The sequence below is a fragment of the Jatropha curcas genome, chromosome 10, assembly GCF_041381405.1.
Source record: "Jatropha curcas cultivar XTBG-Jc1 chromosome 10, XTBG_Jcur_1.0, whole genome shotgun sequence".
Classification (NCBI taxonomy): Eukaryota; Viridiplantae; Streptophyta; class Magnoliopsida; order Malpighiales; family Euphorbiaceae; genus Jatropha; species Jatropha curcas.
Genome location: NC_143160.1, coordinates 15,708,260 through 15,729,794, shown reverse-complemented (window position 1 = coordinate 15,729,794; position 21,535 = coordinate 15,708,260). Strand labels below are relative to the sequence as shown.

At 28.9% G+C, this 21,535-nt stretch overlaps 1 pseudogene across 1 annotated transcript; it reads left to right on the top strand.

Moving 5' to 3' along the window:
* The first annotated feature begins 3,406 nt into the window (after positions 1-3,406).
* LOC105641077 (fasciclin-like arabinogalactan protein 21 pseudogene) lies at positions 3,407-4,986 on the top strand (annotated as a pseudogene). Its single transcript, XR_016318477.1, has 2 exons — positions 3,407-4,100; positions 4,220-4,986. The product of XR_016318477.1 is annotated as a fasciclin-like arabinogalactan protein 21 pseudogene (transcript).
* Positions 4,987-21,535: the final 16,549 nt, after the last annotated feature.

Sequence of the window (21,535 nt, the reverse complement as noted above, 5' to 3'; positions counted from 1 at the left end):
TATATATAAATTTATTTCATTTGCAAATAACTTTATTGAAAATATTCAGTTGTTAAAAAATATTTCATGTTTGGATTAATCATAGAATTCACTTTGAATATGTAATTTCACTGATTTATACTTTGAACTTCATTAGTTTTGATAGTTGTATTCTTTTTAAGTTTAGAATTCATTTGTAGATTCCATTTCTTTTGGAAGGAATTAGGAAGCTTTAATGAAATACAGAACAGTTAATAGTTTTTAGTCTAAATGACTAATTGTCAAAAAAATTTTAAAAAAAATCAAAAAATCAAAATCAAAATTTCACAACTCAGGATATCCATTTAGTGTCATTGAGTTCAAAACCCTAGAAACCAGTTCATTGATTTCATAAAATTTGTGATTTCAGTACTTTTTTATGATTTTGATTATAAAATAGGAGTTGTGTACAAGAACAAGCTAAAATAGTGCTCAAACTTTTTAAAAATTTAATCAAGTGCTTAAACTTTTTCAAAAAATTTAATAAAGTGATCCACACTGATGTGTCATGTCAGACAGATAAATGTGTCTTAATCGACCCCAATTATGCGTAACTTGGTTGTTCACATGGATTGATTTGGTGACCACATCACACAAATAACTGCGTCCAACAAAGAAATTCCCTTATTGTCAAAGAATAACAAAATAGAGTATTGTCAATTTTAAATAATTTTGATTCCATGTCTTCTTCAAATCATACGCATATTGCTTTTATCCCCAAAATCAAGAATCCTAAATTTATGAAGGATTATAGGTCCACCAGTTGATATAATGTTATGTATAAACTTGTTTCCAAACTCTTGCTAATAAGTCAAAATTGATTCTCCTTGCTCTAATTAGTAAGTCCCTGTCAGCTTTCATGCTTGGCTGCTTGATAAGGGACAATGCCCTTATAGCTTTTGAAATATTTCACTTTATGAAAAATAAGATCAAAGATGGAGGGTTTTTCTTTTTGTTTTTTTTTTTTTTTTTGCTTTAAAATTAAATATGACCAAAGCTTATGATCGAGTTGAGTGTCTTTTTTTCTTAAAAATGTTGTACTTAAAATTTACTTGAATATGAAGTGGATTGATATGATAATGAATTGTGTTACAACTGCTTCATATTCTTTGCTTACTAACGAAGAGCCGATGGGAAAATTCTTTCCTCAAGGATGACTCCATCAAGGAGATTCTCTTTCTCCTTATCTCTTTGTTATTTATGATGAAGTGTTTTCATGTCTAATTTCTAAAGTAGAGCAAGATAGGAAGCTTAATGGAATTCATATCTGTCATCAGACACCTTCTATCACTCATTTATTTTTTGTAGACGACAATGTAATTTTTGCAAGAGAAAAAGCTGGTGAAGCGAACATTGTGGCAACTATTATTATAGACTATGAGAGGGTTTCAAGACAATAAATCAATCTATAGAAATCTGAGATATCATTTAGTAGGAGTACCTCACCCGTTATTCAGGAGTTGAGAGTGAAAATAATTAGGCAGCATTCCAAATGTCTAGGACCCCCGATTGTGATAGGGAGGAGTAAAAAACAAATTTTTCATACCATTTGTGATCAAATTGAAAAGACGTTAAAAGGGTTGGAAAGAGAAGTTCTTTTAAAACTCAGGCAATCCTTAACAATAGGCATGGCCATCGGTTCATTTTGAACCGGAACAGAATCATAGTGTAGATGAATCGAAATCGGACCGGAACCGTCGGTTCAAAGTTTTGAACCAGAACTGGCAGTTCAAGGACAGATTAAAGTTCATATGAATGTTAAAATCTGAATCTAAACCGGCGTTGAATCGTCGGTTAACCAGTGATTACAGTTCGATTCGAACCGAAAATTTTCTATTTTTATTTTCAAAATAATAATCACTTATCCTATTTTATACATCTCTAAAAGTCTCAATAATATTTTACTACATGATATACTTTACTTAGTTTTTTTTTTTTTTTATGAAAGACACTTTACTTTAAAAGTTAAAAATCTAAAAAGTAAAATGGTAAAAAAAGAGAGAAATATTTAGTCCAAACTTATAATGTTTTTAACTTTTTTTTTACCCTTTTAAATTGTTTACTAAGTTTAAAATTACATTCTTTTGAAGCATTTTTCAAAATTTTCTTATAATTTATTTAATTAATAACATTTAAACAAAATAAAGTGATAACTTATTTGATTTGTTCGTAAAATTAATTAATTTTATTCTTATATGAGTATGAACACTCTAAAATTTATTTAAAATAAAATTTACCAATATTTTTTAAACTCATATTAATATTTTCAAAAGAAAGATGTAATGTTAGAATCGATTTTTTTAAAAAAAAAAACATATATCGCTGGAAACCATGATCGGAACCGCACCGGAACCGGTGGTTCAAGGGCCGGTTCAAGTTCAACATTTTAAAAATTTTGAACCGTCAGTTCCGTGAACTGAAACCAGCGGTTCAATGAACTGGTCATATCTACTTAATAATACCATGAGCTGCTTCCTTTTCCCCATGGAGATTAATCGAAAGATGAAAGTTTAATGGCGAAATTTGGGTAAGGACAAAGGCAGGAGAAGAGAAAAATCCATTGGTGCTCATTGGATAATTGAGTGTTTCTAAATGTAAAGAGAGCGTCGCTTTCAAGATATAACAAATTTTAATATACTCTCCTAGCGAAACAATGTTGGAGGTTATTGAAGATCTTGATTCTTTGTTATGTCGAACGCTAAAAGCAAAGTATTTTCCTCGTGTCTCTTTTATGGAGGCTAAGTTGGGTTTCGAACCAAGCTCTTTTATGGATTTCTCCTCAGTAATGCTGGAGATGGATTCACTACTTTTGGTTCAATATATTAATTATCAAAAGTCCCCTACTTTGCATTATGGAACTAGGCTTTTTAAAAATAGATTTGTTAGCTACTAATTTTTTTTTTTTTTAAGTGTGCTCATATTAGTAGGGTTAAGAATAAGGTAGCTCATATCTAGTATAGCTTTTGATTCTATAGACGATATCCGTTGGATTGAGGAGGTACCTCATCTATATATACGAAAGCTAAAACAAAGAGAAGGCTTAAGGTCTTCTCTTTGTTCAGCATTTTATTTTTCATTTTTTAGAAAATTTAAAGTTTTTTTTTATTTTTCTGTATTTTGATTGGCTAATTTAATTTTTCAATTTAATATTTAGTATATAATTCTTGATAATTGATAACTTTTGAAACTTATAATCTAATCACCTAATCCAACTAGAGCTCTAAAATCTAGCTAGATTTTTTTTTTTTTGAATTAATATGTTATTGTTTATAATCTAATTTCCACCTGCTCCAAAAGTAATTCACAAGTAATTCCCTGCTGTGATCGTGCTACTGCTAAGAATGGAAAAAGATGGGTCATGTAATGCATTCTCCAAGAAGCAGAATAACACCAATGCCAACTAATTCTTAACGCATCAGTAGCTTTAAGAAAATCAGGTTTCAATTTAATGGCTACTCTTCTATTAATTTCTCCTAAAATCTTTCTTTCATCTCCAAATTCAACAATTTTCGCCATTAAAGACTCTGCTCTTATTAATGCTTCTTTTCCTCCATGGTTCCTGATACATCTCCTTCGCTACCATACCTCTCCTTTATTATTTTTAACAAATGATCTTTTAAAGAAACCTAAGGGTAGTTGTTTCCGTACGCTTATTTAGAAAGAATGTTGCTTTAACGATGGTTGATGTAAAATAGAGATTATTAGAGATTAATCATGTGTTGGTTTCTCATCCTGATTTGTTTCTCGAAGGAAATTTGGCATTTCATGGCATTCTTAGGCCTTTTTCTTTGCTAGGAAGTGGTTTAAAAGATTTTGAAAAGATTTGGGATTTTTATATTCAAGCTCCGATTTGTGATTCAAATTTTAGTTTAGTTTTGGATATTGATGAGACTAAGAATTGATTGAATGGACTAGGAAACTTCATTTGTTAAGCTCTAACAGATTTGTGTCCTTTGCAATTGGATTTAACTCTGTTCTTGAAGGAATTCTTGAAGATTTTAGGGATCTGTATTCTGAATTTTCACTTAAGAATTTGAATTTATGGCTACTCCTCCTCCTTCACCAGTTCTTCGTGCCAAGAGGTACTCTGTGCATCACTACGTCTGTTCTCCTATTTTCAATTATTTCATTTTTAGTCTGTGAATTTTGGATTCAGTATTGAATTAATTAGAACTATGTACTTCAATATTGTTGTTTGAAGCTTGCTGGAGTTCTAGTTTTCTTGGCGATTCCTTTCACTGCAATGAAAGCTGTTGCCAATGGTCCGCTGGGTGAGTCTCTCCAAAGATGAATGGAGGAGAGGAAGAAAGTTGCCATCCAAGAATCCTCCAAGCTCAAGGTTTTAGCTGCAAAGGCCCATAAAGAGAGGTAATTTTGGGGTAAGCACATGGCTTTTCTTTTCTATCTGTCGTTATGAAATTGGAAAGTTGATTTTTTGTGCTATCAAACTTGGATGATCTAAAGAATTGTTCTATTTAAAAGACGTTGGAGATGATCTTTTGGATTTGGAGATGAGCTTCTCCATCATTCTAACGCCTTCTCTCTCCTGGCAAATCCAGCTTTCGTGATGCTGCCGTTCTTGATGCTTATTCATCATCAGTGTATAACATTTAGATTTGCTTGCATACCGCTATACTTTGCATGGGACTGGGGGTGGCCATTTCACAGTTTTTAGAACCAAAAACACCGGTAGAAACCGGAATCAGAACCGAAGGTCTGCAGTTCGGTTCCGATTCTAACCTTTGAGGAACCATGAATCAGCAGTTCCAAAAATCGGCCGGAACTGGCTGGAATCGACAATTCCACCCAGTTTCAACAACTATTTTTTTATTTTTTCAAATATTTTAATGAAATCTCCAAATTAACCCTTCTAACAATTATATAATGACTAATTTTAAGGGTGTTTGTGAAAAGTTGATTTTTTGGATTTACTATAAGTACCCTCTTCATTTAAAAAAATAAATTAAATTCAAGCCTTTTTCCAAAAAAAATTAAGTTCAAGCCCTTTTTCTAAAAAAAAAAGGTTCAAGCCTTTTTTTCTAAAAATAAATTAAGTCTTTTCATTAATTTTTTCTTAAAGTTTTTTTTTTAAAATTATTTCATAAATATTTAAATTTTAAATTTTCAACAAAAAAATTTTTCTTAATTTTTGATTTTATAATTATGCGATTCGACGTAAATTCAATCAGAGAACCGACTGAAACTGTTGATATCAAACTGTTAAGGAATCGGAATCGAAACTGTAATAGTTCGGTATCAAACCACAACTGGAATCGTCAGTTTTTGGCTTGATTCCGATTTCAGATGTCTTGGAACCATAACCGATGGTCCAAAACCGTGGCCACCCCTATATGGGAAAAGGTAATAGGGATACATGACATAAAGAATATATGCCTAAGAACTATTATTCTTATTATTCTGTCTCTTTTATTTTCTTTTTTCAATTTAATTTTTTAAACTTGCTTTTTCGAAAGAGGTTTCAAATGCAGTTTTCTATAAAAACTAGAAGTTTCTTTCAAGTTTGAATTTCGGTGAGCTTGGAGATCAATACTCACTCAATGTGACAGTATCCTCTTAAATAGATGCCTTTTGGTTCACTCCTTTTCAAGAAACCTTAAAGAGAAAATTACAATTCTTTCTTTCTTTTGGAGGTGGAAATCCAAGCAAACTATATACAATACAATGTGAAGCTAATTATGTCAAATTAGTTTATAAGAATTTGCCTTTATTATATTTATTAGTAACTTTCTAATTTGGCATTAATATCAAATAATCGTCCTTGACACCTCTTGAGCATCTACCTCTATAATAATCTGCCAAAGTGTTGTCTCTTAAGCCATAACAACACATATATAATTTAGTCTAAATATTATATTTCTATTTTTCTTAAGATTTTATTTCAATTTAGATAGATATTATATCCCTATTTAAAATTTCTAATTATTCTATAAAATTTTAATTAGAGTATAATATCTAAATCTTTAACTATTTGTCTATCAATATATGGCCTTTTTATATATATTATTTGTCAATAAACCAATTATGTGTACTTATCATTTTTTTTTTTTTTTTTTTGAATTGAGTTCTATGCTAGGTTGATATCGGGTATCTTTGTCTAAAAAATGGATTGCACAAATAAATATAAGCTTCTTTAATAGAGAATACTCTCAACTATTAGGTACTACAATAAATATGTAATTTTTTAATGCAAAATTTTATTTTATCCATTTACTAGTAAGGTAAAAGGACTATGTATAGAAATACTAAAATTACAAACTATTGTGAGAATTTAGATTATTCTTTACTAAATGCAATTATGTTAAAATTATGGCAGTTAATTATAAGATCGAGTTGCCATAGAAATTATCACCAATATAGAGAATATTATTTTTATTCATTGAGCCTCTTCTTATGTATCAAAAATAAAATATCACGTAAATAAATGGCATTCAAATAGTTACAAAAAAAAAAAAAAAAAAAAAAAAAAAAAAAAAAAAAACTCAACTCTAAACAATTTTCAAAATTTGTTTTGTTAAATAAATATATGTAGATAATTATAACTTATAGAGAATTAGACCTTCGAAGATTTTTAAATTTTTCTTTTTCAAATTTATATCTATCTAGTCTCTCTATGTCTAATGAGTTCCGATAACCTCTTTAATTAAATTTAATCTATTGATTATCTCTCTCTTTTTTGTAGGAAGGATTGTTTACTCAATTTATGTTTTTTACGTATTTTTTTTCTTCCATGACCTTTCTAATTAGTCTTATTTATCTATTATCTTTATTCTTTGATGTACATATTTTCTTTATTTGTTGATTGAAATTTAGAGATTTTAGAAGTTTCCTTTATTTTCTTTAGAAGTATTGTCACGACCCGAAACCATGAGCCGAAATGGCACTAGGGTCCAACTAAGTATAAGGCCCCCGAGGCCAGTAGTAAACCTGAACCACTAAATTCAACTACATTAATATGTATTTTAAGAACAAGCAGCCCATATAACCATACATAACAAGTCTCATAATTATTTTATACTCTGGCCCAATCCAACATCTCAAACATTTCATGGCTCTGGCCCAAATATGATATATAGCATCCATAATATGAGCTAACTTGGTTCATGCATATACGTAAATGAATAATTAAAATGTTCATATAAGTTTATTATTTATAACCCTACAATTCTAAGTTTATTATTTATAACCCTACAATTGCGGAGTTCACTACCAGGTAGATATAAACAACTTCTAGTACATATGGCTACATAATTTAAATAGCTATTGAAATTAATGATTACTTTTCTAGCTCTGTGAAGAAAACAGAGTTTTAGATGGGACAATGAAGAATTTGTTTCTTAGAAAAGTTGAATAAAAGAGATGTGTGTTTTATAACTTAGAGAACAATGCATAACTCAAGCATTCACACGAAATGCTTTCCTAAATACTAAAATGAGCATTCGATCAGTCAAACACATGGCACAACATTAGCACCCACATACAAGTACACCTTCACATAATCAAACAAGTGGAGATTGGTCTGTTGCGTCACTGAAACCCCCGACGAGTCATCCTTACACATGATCCATCCTTTCATGACGTGTGCACTAGGAAGCCAATCCCTATACATGGCTGACTAGTCTAATCCTCACTTCACCAGCCCTTTCATTGTTTTTCCATCCTCTCTTTTCTTTTCCATCACCAACAGGAGACCACCTTGTGGTTTTTTCATATCATTCATATCATTAGATGCACACGGGGCGCCAATCTCTCCGTACATGGCCGATGGGATCAAAAACCACCCTCACAACCTCATAGTGACCCACTTCATCCCAATTCCACACAAAAAAGGCAAATCAATATCACGACACAAGTAATCAAGCAATTTATTCAACACAAGATGCACCAAATTAATAATTATAATGCAAACAAGAAGATATAATCATAATATAATTATAAATATATAATATATTAGTCATAAAATAATAATAAGAATAATATAGAAATGATCACTAAATTATATTTATATGATTCTGTATATGGTAAATGATTATGCATGCTAATGACAGTGTGCATCATTTATCATTAATCACAATGATAAAGAAGAGGAGAAGCTCGAATCTGGATTTTTTTTTTTTTCTTTTTTGCTTGTAGGAACGATAGATGAACTTGGACGATCTAGGTAAAATTTAAGTACAAAAGAAGGAAGAGAATTAAATAAAGAACTCTATTTAAATGAACAAAGATAAAGAATTACTTTAAATAAATACAACTAGTCTAGATTCTATCAAAATTTCGACAGAACCTCCCTTAAATCAGGACTATTTACCTATTTAAACAATATCAAATGTCAAATATTCTTTAATCTAGTTCACACAGTCCATCCATTGGGCAACTTTCTCAACTAATATCCTATCCTCCGATTAGTATAATCACCCTTAATCAATTGTTGCTTACATATATAGTATTTGCTTTATTAACCAAATAATTATTCTATAAAAACGCATTAAAATGTTGCTGTAATAATAAAAATTCATTCTTTTTTTCTTTTTATTTAACTTTCATGATTAACACATCAATTGCTCCTCATTCAACAAGAAGCTCATGCACAACCAAGTACTTAATCCTATTGCTACAAGAATCCACATTTCTAATCCAATTTATTATTATCACAATTTAGAATCCTTATTTCCTTACCGATTCCATTCTTAGCTTATTTAATTAAACAATAATTTTTGTTGGCATAATAAGAAAATGAACTAACTCTTAGTCAAAACTTATACTCTATGTATAAGCTAACGCATTTCGATCTTATTATAGTAAGAATCCATAAAAGTGATTAAGGTAGCTACAACCATTCCAAGAAAGAATCAGTTTTCTAGTCAGAATTCAAAACCTTTAAGTTAACTCATCCATTTCCCATCAATTATAGATATATCATACCATGTCCCTCCCTATCATTGAAAAAGTTCATAATTGGGTGAAGTAGTTGCTGCCATTTCAAAGGGTTTCCAATTCTTATTAAGTTCTATCAATAAATACTTTTATTATCATTGCCAATTAAAGAGAATAAGTTCAGAGCACTAATACAAGCTTAGTTCAAGCAAAACCATGACATTTCTCTAACTAGTTGTTGTCAACTGCTAGGAGATCCTAACCTCTATCCAGAACTCAGCACCTAATCACCAACTTATCCATTTTCCAACAAAAAATAGATATACAACTTTCCTTTCAAATCTCAGTATCGTCAAACCTATGACAACAAGCAGTATAGCTGTTACAGAGAGAATTTAAATTCATAATCAAGTCCATATTTTAGGCCATACCATACCAGATAGCTTTTTTGCAAGGGTACGAAATCGCAAACAAGTAATAAAAAGTGAGTAGAGTATCGTCCCACGAAGATTGTATACCAAGTACCAAAATTATGTTAACCTACTATTATTTAAACGCCAATAAGGAGAATAATTATAAGAATAAAGGAAATAAATTAAAGCAATGAATAAGAAATCAAGTAAGTAATTGTTGAAAAGAAATCAAGCTTTAAAGATTACGAGGGATTTTGGCTTCACTTAATTTTATCCAATTTACCCTATTAGTTGAATAATCAATTTTAATTATTCAAGAAAGAGAAATAACTCTAAAATCACTAATAAGTTATCTTGATATTTTATTAGCTATTTTAACCCAGTTTAAGTATCCATCTCTCAATGACATAACCAAACATAGATTAAATCATTAAGTTCTTGTGCTTATTTAGGAATCCACAAATTAAGGCCTTTAATTTTATGAAAACCTCCCACGAGTCAAACCCTTTAACTCTCGCATCAAGTTATTATTCCCATGAAATTTATTACCCGGTTCATATTAAAAACCCTTCTCTCAACAGTGATTAATGAAATAAATCAATCTAGGGGAGAAACTCTGCCTGGAAGAATTATGATCAATAATTAATTTTACTTTAATCTAATATTATAAACTGGAGTTGATTTAAGCTACATCATATCCTTAGTAAAAAGATTTAGTTCGATATAGTAAATAAATCAAATTCAATTAAATTTGTAAATAATCCTATAAAAAATAATAAACAAAATGAGAGTTGAGAAATAAAAACTAGTTAACGTTTGGCTTGACCGGCTTCCTTGAATCTTGACGCCAAATTGAATACTTGAGTCTTAAAGAGAGAAACGATATAGAGAAAGAATATGGAATATGTGATGTGATGTTGTGAATCACCTCTTTTAGTAGGGAGATTTCTCTTTATATAGACTTTCTTAGGGTGTCTTTGAATCTAAGTAAGAAACTAGCTGGCCTAATTAGGAAGAAATATTATTTGAGTAGGAAACTAATTTATGTTGTATTCTTCCCGATTAAGCCAACTAGTTTCCTAATAGTTCTATTAATAATCTTACTCTTGTTGACAAACTTTCTATGAGGTTATAAGAGTTCCACTTTGTTTCTCAATATATATATATGATATTTGAATATAAGTAAAAAATATGGAATAAAGCTCAATTCGACCCATAAACTTGAAGAATAATGCAATTTGCCCAAAATCATTTTTTTATATAATTTACCCTTGAACTTGTACCAAAAAAATAAAAGCCCAATTTTTCAAATTAAATATTCATATAATCAAATATTTTTCCAATCAAATAAGTTTTTTGAATCAAATATTTTATTTAACTATTACTTTTTAAAATCAAAGACAAGACAATATAAATTTTTTGTGCTATTTTTATATTTTTAAATAATTTTATTTCTTAATTTTAAAATTTTTTGAATAATTTTTATTAGTTAAAAGTAAAAAATTATTTTTTAATGAAAAAATAAGCTTTTTATTTTTTTGGTGTAAATTTACAATATTTTTCCCGTTAGTCTCCTTGAAAAATCCGTTTGAAAGGATAATGAATATAAAATTGTTCCCTTCATACTCTCATTGACTAATATAAAAAGAAAATACAACGTGAGAAAGATATTTTGTTGGCAAAATATAACTCTTTCTCAAATTATCAAAGAACTTTGACTACTAGGTTTCTAATATTAGCCAGAAAAACATTGTGATGTGTCGATGTCTTCATCAAGTGGAGCCGATTCATTATGGGAGGCAAGGTATCTGAATGCGTATTGTAAATGTGAGAAGAAAGTAGGTATTCGTTGTCACACCTTACCTTACTGTAAGACATGGCATGTCGCCCGTAATATACTTAATAAACACTTAAGTCTTATAAATGCTTACTAAGTATACTACAAGGGACTTAATATTGTTGACTCATTCATTTATATCTTGTAGAACAGTAGATTTAATTATTAAATGTAAAACTCCTTTTGGTTCTTTCATCTGTTATCAAGAAATGTCTTTTTTTTTCCGTAATTTACTAAACATATGAAACATAACTTCCATTAAGCTCAATATGATTTCTTAAACATCAATTATATTAGCAAAAACATAAAATGGTTCCATAACCCATAAGCCCATGGATGGTTTAATTACATACTGAAATCCTTTTCAAACCTTAGATACATAATAGAAATTCATACAATCATAATTTACATGTATCTGCTCAAATATACATAGATGTTCTGTTAATATTTAATACATCATACATATTCCAAAAGAAGTCAAATATACAATAGCTACATCCGTAGCATACTATCTACATCAAACAAAAACGATCTTCTCCTAGTTCTTTTTCCTTGCCTTTTCCTGCGATAGCACAAAAGCAACTATCGCTAAGCATTTTGCTTAGTGGTGTACTATTATAAAATAAACATAAATTTATCAAATCAAATTCTTTATATGAAATAATGAATCATAAGTCATAAACCCACCATGTTAAAGGAAATAAGAAAAAAAAACAATACCATTTAAATCATAAATTCATAATGTAGTCTTTACAGCTTTTATAGAATCAATTCCGAGGGCCATCAGTGTTTAATGTGCACATCTAGACCTGCTATCTACAACCTCAATCTGTGATATGATTTTAACAGAAGAGGGAGCAATCTACAACCTCAACATGGAGGGAGAATTTCATATCAATCATATATCATCTAGTGATGGTATCCATGTTCAATCGATTGTAATATCAACCTCAACAAATGAAGTGATATTTGGGGTAATAACCATGTCTATATCAGCTGTAAGACTTTTAAACCATTCCATTCATGTAATAATATTAAAATCACTGTGGGCAACATTTCATTTCGCAAACACTATTAAAATCATTCAGTCACGGCCACCCCTCATACTACAGGAATCAATTGGCCAACATCCTCCTCTTTCAAGGTATAAGAATCATAAAATTCTTTTACATATGTCATTAGGTCGTATGCTTTCAAAATAAGCTTTGTTCTTTAAAAACTTATGAAATCATTAATACTTTTTATAATTATGAGTCATAAAGTAAATCCATTGAAAATATTTTGCAAAATCAATATCATTTTGTTTAAATAAAAGTAGGAAAGGCATAATACACTAACCTGAGCTAGAAGGCTCCCCTAGCCTTTTTCCTCTAGCAACCACCCTCTCCTCAACTCCCTTTCTCTCAGAAGCTATAGCATGAGATTAATACTCATATTAACTTCATACTACACAATATACACACATGCACTTCTATAGGAATGCAAATTAAGCATTAGAATGTAGTATCATGCTTTTTCTTTCCTTTTCACTATGCTTGTCCAAGTGTCATATGTCCTTAGTTTAAGCATGAAACACTTCATATCCAACACTTAACCACATCCTAGAAACATACTACTAACAATTAAAACAATAGAAGTCAATGGCATGCTAAATTCATTCAATGTTTATGAAATGCAGAATTTCAGCATATGAGCAGCTTGCATTCCGTTCGCTATATCTTAATTTCCTCATATCCATTTGCCCTGAAATTTTTACAGAATGTTCCCAACATCTTAGAGTACTTCCCTGTAAAATTTCATAATTTTTAAAGCTCATTTGCATTTTCAAATGACATAATTATAGAATCTGAATTTCAGTTTTTCTCATGCTGAGCAGCCTGCATTGATTTAATTATAACTCTGTTTCCTTTTATCCAATGGCCTTTCCCTTTTAACACGACCTACCCAACATCTCAGCCTATCTCCATATAAAATTTCATGAATTTTGAAGTTCATTTGCTTAGTCAAATAGGTCAATTACAGAAGCTGAAGTTCAGACAGCCCAACTGTAACAGGTCCAACAATGATATGTTTGCTTAAGCATTCTCAACTCACTTCCAGCACAAATTCATGCAATTCAACTCTTCTATTACTTACATAACATCATAATATAAGATATATCAGAATCCCTAGGTCATGGCATATCAAATACAAACTCAAAATCATCCATCTTGGTGAATTATGCAAATTAGACTTTGAATTCATGCATAACTAGTTTCACTCATCTTAAATCACCTTAAACTCAAGTCTAATCACTTCATCTTCACCAAATCAGAATGAACAAGCAAGCACCTCACTTCAAAGTTCATGGAATTCAAAAATTAATCCATAGAAAAGAAGGAGGAAGTGAAGATAACTAACCTTTTCTTAAGAATTACTTGAAAATTCCTTGATTTTCACCTCCTTTTTGCTTGATTTGTAATCAAAACTCTCCTCCTCTCTTCTTGACCAACTTGGACTGTAAAATGGGTGGAAAATGGTGTGGTTATCTCCACCTCTTCATAATAATATATACTAAACATTATTAAAAATTCCTTCCATGTCCTTTAAATGAAAATTGCACTATAATCCTCCCTTTTGTTTTCCCTTCATCCTTTGGCACTCCAATCTTTTTAATCATTTTACTTTAGTCCTATTAGGTATCAACCAAGTGTATTTAATATTCTAAACCCCGCTTAAGAAAGGTCATACTGAAATTACCGTTTTTCGGGCTTTTCGGGTAAAATCGTGCTTTACCAAGAAGTCATTCCTCTTTAACTCATTTTTGATTTCCTTTAATCTTTCAAATTGATTTGTAATCACATTAATTACTATTTAATTAATATTCACATCCTCAATATATAGTGTTTCCCATTATTCTAAGTTTTCCTTTCATTCGGATAACCGAATTCATCGAAAAAACTATAATAGCAGGAACTACAAAGTTGAGGATATTACATTCGTATTTCAGAAACTCCTAAGACAAAAATTGGCTTTATTATTTTTGCTAGAAAAACGAATGCAGCTCTTTCTTGGGATGGTGCAAGACTGCAGAAATATTCCCCACCTCACACACAACTGAAATAAATGACTCTAAAGTAAGGCACAAAACCCAGATGAGAGATATTCAAGATCTAAAAGATGAAGTGTTACTATTGCAAAATGAAATTAGAAGGAGTTTAACTAAAAAAGAAAAAGGTGATGCAAATAATGGTTTCTTGAAGATATTTGTTGCAATATGCATGATTTTCATTGTTGTGATTTTCATCCTGCAAATGATCATGCTATAGAAAATGGTGTATTTGGGTATTGGCCATTAGGCTTATTTGTGCTAAGTAAATTTACAGTGGGTGAATTGACTTTTCTAGTTGCTTTAGTAAAGTAGGTTAGAAGAAAGTTATGACGGTGGTTGTTGGAGTTTAGGTTCCCTCTTGTTAGCTTGTAATTTTAATGCTTATGGAACTTTTGTTGCCTTGTATTTTTAATGGTTATAACACTCTTTTTGGCTATAATTGTAAGTGCAATGAATATAATGAAGTATTTTATCTCAAATGTCCTATTCACTGAGAAATAAATAACTATTAAAACATGAGATGTCAAAGTAAAAAAAAAAATCTATAATTGCATTCATTATTCATGCACAATAACACTTGTCCCAAAAGTCATACATTTATCTAAATTCTGGTATTCATATAACACATGTCACCAAGAGTAACATTTGTCCAAAAAATACAAAAGTTGGCATAATTGCACTTCTTGAAGTTCCATTGCCAATGTCTGACACAAGCATCCAAAAAGCTTATATAATCCAAAAAGAAAAATCACAGCCTTTGTGCAAATAAAGCCATAATTTCTTGCCTATGCATATTTCTTGCATTGGATGAGTGTAGGACTGACCACATCCTTGGAAACTCCCTACCCTATCCAATAGCATCCCGCAACACAATCTACCAAAATGACAAAAAAAATAAAAATAAAAATAAAAAAAAATAAAAAAAAAACAACAAAAAAATTGAGTTTGACATGAAATGAACAACTTCAATGTGGACCCCCTTCACTTGCATGTGGATCGCCAAAGATAGACCCTTCTGCTTGACTTTCCACTACTCCATCGACAGTCCTTTGAGATTGGCCCTTAAATCAAAAAGAACGTTTCCACATAAACAACCATGATGAATGTCAAAGGATTAACATTTAAAGCAAACAAAACAAAGGTGTGTAATGCAATGCAATTAATAAAATGCAAATTGAGATGTAAAGGAAACAGTTGCTCTCTCTTCTAACAGGTGGTACCATTTCACATGTTCTCTTATTATGACCAAGTTCTTTACAAATGCAACATCTAACAGTTTCACACCTCTTTCTCACTAGCTTGGAGCTACTTCGCCCTCATGTCTGATTCTCCTATCCTTTGGTCTTTCAACTCTCCTTTTTGGCATTGGTGGGATTCCAAAAACAAAAAGCAAAGTAATCCCTCCTTTTAACACAAAGCTCTAGAAGCAGAAGTAGGTCCTTGTTTATGCAGGCCCATCGACCTGCTAATAAGCATGACTCACCAGGTTTTAATTTAGCAGAAACATAAGTCTTGGCAAATTTAGCAAGAAAAAACGTATTTAGAAAAATGCAGTTATATTACTTACTTGAAGAGCTTGGGTGTAACAGCGAAACTTGCGAAGCTGCAAAGGTCTATTGTTAGTGTCCTCCGTACTGATATTATAATTAATTGAAATTTGTGTACTGCTTGTAGTTCTATCTTTAAATTTGATCCCTCCACTAGCCAATCCTCTCCCTCTAGATAAACCTCTTCCTCTAGACAAATCTGTCCCCCTAAGTAAGCCTCTCTCCTTATATAAACCTCTAATTGAAGTCTCTGAATTTTGGACTATTGGAATTGGATCACCCCTATGTGTGTTGCCACCTCTACTACCCCTACCTCTAGGAAAAGCAACACAGCTGCCTCTAGGCATAACAATGCCCCTTTTGCCCATGCCACATCTTGGCAATAATGCCTGTGCATGATCAGGCCCTAAGAAGCTATCCCAAACTAAAGCACCACTTACAAACTGAGTCCTTGAACTCTAGCTACCGATATTCTCATTCAAGTTAGTGTGAATTGTTTCCCTATCTCCTCTTATCCTTATTTCTCGATCCCCTGTTACTCTATGTCCTGCACTTTGGATATTTTCTACAATTTCATTTCCCACATCAACAAACTCTACATTAATAACTCCTTTATTGCTAGCTTCTGCTTCAACCAACATAGCAACATCAAGAATTACCTCACTTTCATTCCTACCCAAATTTGTATTGTTCTCAGCCTTTGACTACCTAAATTACTAGGTCCACCCTCAACAGCAATTGCCATATATATAGCATTTACACAAATGAGGATAACAACAGTATGTTTAAACATTTCGAATATAAACATGATATCCTCATCATTTGCAATTTTAATACCACTCCCATCAACAAACTCAACAAAGTCAGCATTTATCCTAAACAATTTAAATGCACCAGATAATAAATCCAAATAACTATACTTATCTGGATTCACATTTTCGATGAATCGCTCTTATTCTCCAAATTTCAACTTAAAATCATAGTATGAAGGAAGGGACATCTGCAAAATAGAGTTACCCATCAAATAAACTTCACAGAGTTCATAAATTTACAAAAGAATGTAAAAGGGTTGTACTAGGAGAAAGAAACACAAAATCTTCAAACCCTAACTTCAAAATTTCTGCATTTCGAAATAAAACTCATCTAACGAACTACAATGCCACAAATTTTCCTTCACAAACAACAATAGTAGCAGTTTATCATCGTTTAATGCAAATACATGCTCCGAACATTGAAAGCAAAGGAAAACTTGTTTTCGTTTCTTACCTCTATATTACCAGTTTGATTAGATGACGAGGAAACAAGTAACTATCGACCGAATGTAGCTTTGCAAATCGATTTTTCTTTCAAGTTTAGAGATTGCTCGACCACGACACAGGGATATGAAGAGCCATTTACTACAAAAAAGGCGGCGAAACTTTTCAAAACTTGGATTTTTTATTCCACAATTTAGAACAACAGCATACAATGTAAGTGAGGGCTTCTTCGTCTTTTTCCACACACTTAACGGGCAAAATGTGTCTTTTTCAACGGAGTGACCATATGTTTGACGGAATCAAAATATGGAAATATTTTAATTGGTTCTCTAAAATAGGAGTATGAAGTAGTTAACTTGATAAAACTAGAGGGACTAAATAGTACTTTTTTCTAAATTAAATATTGCTCTCAAATTCATGGTGCAAATTGACTTCTATTCCTAAATTAAATTCCTAAACTTCAACGAAAGCTACAAACAACATGCACATAAAAAGATGTGATTTTAAAGTAAGTAACACTTGGCACACACTTAGTTTTGATGAGGCAAAATATTTATTTATTTGAATTGTATTTTTTCATTTAATGAGAATTTTTCTTGTTGTGAGAATCTTTAATCACTTAATAGGGCGCAATTATCACACTGATTGAATATTCCTCCCGTTTTTTAAATATTATATAAAAATGTATCTATTAAATAAATTAATTTATAAAAATTATGCTATTAAATGCTTCAATATGCAAATTAAATTGATTAAATATTAAACAATTAAAAATATTAAAATCATTATTCTTAAAATTATATTACTTAAACACTAAATCAATATTTTATATATAAAAATTAAAAATTCTAAAAATTATTATTGGTAGTAAAAGTTGTCTAACGTTATCAAAATTCTTAATTCTTAAACACTATGAGACGGGTGGCTAAATCACTAGTGCTAAATCTTAATTCTTGTATCTCCAAAAATAATCTAAGCATAAAACAGGAAATAATGAGTAAATTTTTGATAAATATGTTACTCGTTCCGTCATAAAAAAATAGTTCATTTTCTATTTTCACACATATTAAAAAAATAGCAATTATTATGGTTAAAGAACAAATTTATTTATATAACTTTTCTATTATATCTACTTTAAATAATACATGAACAATTATTATATTGGAATAATAAATAAGAGATTAATGAGAATTATTGAAAATAAGATAAAATTTAATAAAGATATAAAAGACAATTTAAGAAATAATTACAATGCAAAAAAGAAAAGTGGACTATATTTTGAGATAACCAAAAAGGAAAGATGGACCATCTTTTGGGGACGGAGGGAGTAACAATTATCTTTAACTATGTTAGGCTCGCGCATTGCGCGGATTACCTAGTTAATGTATTTTATAGTTTATAATTTGTAAATATATTTTAAATATGATACCGAGAATTCATATACTAATACATTACCGTAATTGCTCTATTATTGTATATTAGTATTTTTCTAGTGTAATTTTTAAAATTTAAAACAATTATTTGAATTTGTTGCATTATTTTGAGATATTTATTTTAGGTTTGAAAATAATATTTTATTTATTATAATTATGGTATTGAAATTTATTTATTTATTTAATTATTTTTTCTAATTTTTAATCTAATTGATACACTGATATTATTTTCTAAAAGTAGATTTATTTTTGAATTTAATATTTTGAGAATCCTAAAAAAAGTCTTATGCATTCTCTTAGTAATTATTTGAGATCAACATTATATATTTTTAAAAACATCGAAAGTAATCTAATTAATATATATATAAAGAAAAATATTCTTATACATGTATGATTTGATATATATAAATATATAAACTTTGTTTAAGAAAATATATAATTTTTTAAATAATTATCTATATATATCTACTAATTATTATTAAATTTTTATTTAAAAAATATCTAATTATCTATATTTATCTTCGGAATAGATATATAAAAATATAGATAGATATGGATAAATATTTCCATTCAAAAAAACTATTATGTATATACCGAATATAAATATGTAACCGTAATTCTATCAAATAATAATTGATTCTTAATTTACGATGTTAAAATAAATTATAAGTATAACTTCTAATGACTTGTAGATGAGTAATTAAATTCTTATAAATGCCAAATAAGTATAAATAAATAATTACTTTTAAAAATAAATAAAGAAATAAATAATTATATAAGAGTGATAAAGAATGTTAAAAAGTATTAAAATCATTCACAATACCATAACAATATAAAAATAAAGAAAATAAATTATTACTTTGTGAGCACATGATTTAGTTTCTTACTTTCATTCACCAAATTCGTGTATTTACATTGAGTTTTTGAGTACAAATTTTACATGATATATATATATATATATAACACTAGTAAGAAACACTAATTTAACGGGTATTAATCAATTTAGTTATGGACAACCTCAATCAGAAGAATTAAAGAGATAAACAAATACAACAGAAAATATACTCAAATATTGCCAAGCAAAATTGGGACCAAAATAAATTTACTTACTATGGAAAAGAATGATATGACATATAACTCTACGAGACAAAAAAAAAAAAAAAAAAAAAGATGTGATATTATGAAATAAAAATTCTAAATAACAACCATAATATTATATATCTTGCAAAAAAGAAATAAAATTATAAACTGGAATAAGGGAAAGCCTGCCATGAATTTTATATATTGGCAATAATTTAACAAATTTAAACTTTCAATATTTTCAGTTTCATAAAAAATGAAATAAGATATAAAATATAATTACAAACAATAATTTAAAATGAAGGTTGTCTAATTGAGTTTTTGCGTATAAAAGAGTACCACTATCATTTAACCCAATCTTCTAGAAAATGCGCCAAAACATTATTGAAGAAGCCAACGTCCCGAGTTTCTACATTACAAAAGCTGCTGGATAAGTAATAATAAGAAGGTGAACATTGAGTAATAATAGTCCTCGTAGAAGTTATTTTAGCCCTCGTAAATTGGCTAATCATCACAAAAGGTTACCTGATTATATAGTGTAACTAATAAATGCGATAGATAAAATTTTCAAAAATTTCAAACGTTTTATCTATAAGATACTATCAGATTTATAAAGTAATATCTATTATTAAATGGACATAATTATTACTTTAAAAAATATTTATGCAAAGCAAAAAAGTTCAAAAATTTCTAAAAGAAAAGAAAAATAGAAAACTCAAAAAGTAGAGTGCCATGTCAATTTTTTTTTTAAATTTTTTTTGCTTTAGGATTATATATATACTAGGTGAAAGCCCGCGTTTTACACTGGTTGCTTTGATAATTTATAATTCATAAATACATATTAAAAATTTATTTTTCTAGCAAATTACTTTATTGTTAAACATTTAATTTTATAAATTGTATGTAATATATTATTATATAAAAGATTTATTTTTCCCAGGGATTACTTTATTAAATTATCGTGTTATAGAAATTTTAATAAATTTTCATGTTATAGAAATTGTAATGCCATTAATTTAATTTAAATAATTATAAAATTTGATGAATGATATCTAGATTTTAGTTAACGTTTATCTTATCAGATAAAGTTTTAAGATTCAAATCATTCAATATGGATAATATATAAATAAATAGTATTTATTATTTAATTATTTAATAATAAAATATAATTTAATTATTTATATTATTAATTCTATGAAACATAGAAAAACAAAGAAAAAAAATTTAAAAATTCGTACACTAATATATATTAATCTCAAATAAAAAATAATTTAGTTCGAACTTGATATATATAACTTAAATGATTTTAAAAATAGAGTTAAGTAGAGAGATATAGATATCAATAATTTAAAATTTTTCAAAGCGTAATTATCTTAAATAAATCTAAAATTTCTAATAAAAAACTAAAGAGATATAGAAAAATTTGAAAAATGAAATAGAGATATAGATAATGGAAAGAAAAAATGAAAAATTTTCAAAACATAAATATTATATACAGAGCTTTTATTATGACTCTTTAATACATGAAAAAATAAATTATAAATTTAACCTAAAAATTAATCAAATTAATATTCCTATTCTTTAATCAATATATAAAAAAATAATTTTTAATGTTTAAGTAACTTCTTTTATTTAGTTTATTAATGTCAATTTATTTTTGCTATAATATTCATGTCACTTTATTTTTGCTATAAAAATATAAGACTGAGTCAGTAAAATAAATTTTCAATAAAAAAAATAAATTCAAATATAAATAGAAGTAGAATAAATGACAAAAAATCCATCTCAATTAAAAAATTCGGATTTTTGGAATAGTAATCTGAATATAAAAGCTCAGCTTCAATTTACATGCCAATAAATATAGTGTACAATACATGTAGTGTATAGTAAAAAAGCAATAGAATATATTTAGTTGATCTATTTTTCTAAATTGATACAACATTTAGTTTTTACTACTCTCTCAGATTC